The sequence below is a fragment of the Austrofundulus limnaeus genome, unplaced genomic scaffold (genome assembly GCF_001266775.1).
Source record: "Austrofundulus limnaeus strain Quisiro unplaced genomic scaffold, Austrofundulus_limnaeus-1.0 Scaffold545, whole genome shotgun sequence".
In the NCBI taxonomy this organism is placed as follows: domain Eukaryota; kingdom Metazoa; phylum Chordata; class Actinopteri; order Cyprinodontiformes; family Rivulidae; genus Austrofundulus; species Austrofundulus limnaeus.
In genome coordinates, this window is record NW_013952947.1 from 270,085 (window position 1) to 271,902 (window position 1,818).

Below are 1,818 nucleotides of genomic sequence, written 5' to 3' on the forward strand. Positions count from 1 at the left end.
CTTTAATATGGTATAGTATTTAAATATATGCCTGAGAAACACATAATATTGCCCCTTTAAACAACCACAGGATAAAAACTATATAATCAACCATGATCCAATCACCTGAAGGACTCGTTCCTGTTTCAYTCTGTGTTTTTCCGAGCTGTCATCACGTCTGAGTTGAGATGAAATGTAAATCTATGGGATGGAGGTATCGATCGGAGCCAGCCCGGCCTGAAGACGAGGAGAAAAGGACCGCGGGAGGATTTATTAGCCCTGGCAGCTTGTGTTTGTCCTTCACGTTGTTTCCTGCGTCCTCCCAGCTGCRCCTCGTTGTTTTGATTTACACCACTGTATGTTTCCTGATCGYACCGTAAATGTTTCCCGTTCAGCGCCGGCACGGCGGAGCGGCGTTTGGGACGAGTCTTGCGTGAAGGTGACGGGAGCGACGCGGAGAGGAGATAATGACAGGAATCATGCGTCGGATGCTCGCGGCTCCCGGAAACCATTGGAACACATTTAAAATCATGTCCATCACTCTTTCTAACAAATCCACCCAGAGCTCAACTTGTTTTTATTTAAAGAGTTTAACTCGTCTTGAAAAGTTCTTCCTGATTGAATTATTTGCATTGATTTGCTTTACTGGCAAACCAAGAAAAAGGAGGAAGGAAACCAAAGAAGTGGTGGTGCACAATAAATAACACCCAGTTAATTAGTTTCCACATTTCCTGGGATCGTTCTTTAATATTACAGGTTTTGATGTTTGYTGTTAGTTTGTCGCCTCATAGCTTCGACGCCCACAGGATCCACTAAATAAACAAACTGTGAAACATCAGCAGAGCAGCCGAGACACTTCTTCTCCTGTGGCTGAAAGAAAAGACCAAACTTTTCACTCTGCAGGTTCTCGCTGGTGTTTAATGTTCGTCACTTTCAGGCAGGATAAAAGTACTCAGTGGGGTCTGAGCTCTTTTTCGATTCGTCTTTTTTGCGCATTAACACCTTTTCGGGAATAAAACCACTTAAAGTGAGTGTAAAAATTAGGGCTGCACARTKTATCAAAAATTTATCGTCATTGCKTTAACAACCKGTGCAATAGGCCTCTCACTTAAAACTTCAAAAACTGTAACATGGTTAAAAATGTGTATTTATGAATGTTGTCACTGAAGTTTTTCACCAATCGAATGGAGCCCTTTGTGTATTTGACCAAATAGATAGATCTCTTCATAATTWAAAAAAATCATTCTGGAATGAAAATGCTTGCCTTTTTTGTTTTGCTCTGAACCCAGAGTAGAAAGATATCAACACTACATACTTCTGTATAGTATATGTACAGTATATTTTGTTCATTTATTGCAAGTCATGTCATTGCAGTATAAAACACTGTTATCACACATTGCAGGTTTCCCTAATATCGCGCAGCCCTGCTAAAAACTTTCTTGCAAAATTAGAAGTTTTTTTCAGATTTTGCCATTTGCATCAACTTTTCTTAATTCGAAACGTCAAAATATGCATGAAAAATTTATTTATGTAAATACAGCTAGAGGCCAGTTTAAACAAGATCTCACTGTGAAACTTTAACATGCAACGTGGCGTGGTATTCCCATTCCACCATAAAATACTAGTTTTTTATTTAATTTACTTAAGATAAGTAAGATACGATACAATACGATACGTAAGGTAAGGCAAGATAAGGTAAGATAAGGTACGATACAATAGGTAAGATAAGGTAAGATAAGGTACGATACAATAGGTAAGATAAGGTAAGATAAGGTACGATACAATAGGTAAGATAAGGTACGATACGATACAATAGGTAAGATAAGGTACGATACGATA

The 1,818-nt window shown here is 38.8% G+C and overlaps 1 protein-coding gene across 1 annotated transcript in view; it reads left to right on the forward strand.

The window, feature by feature from the left end:
• LOC106530676 (glutamate receptor ionotropic, delta-1) overlaps window positions 1-1,818 on the forward strand; it is a gene marked incomplete at its 3' end in the record, with an annotated part of 326,888 nt that overhangs the window by 245,366 nt on the left and 79,704 nt on the right.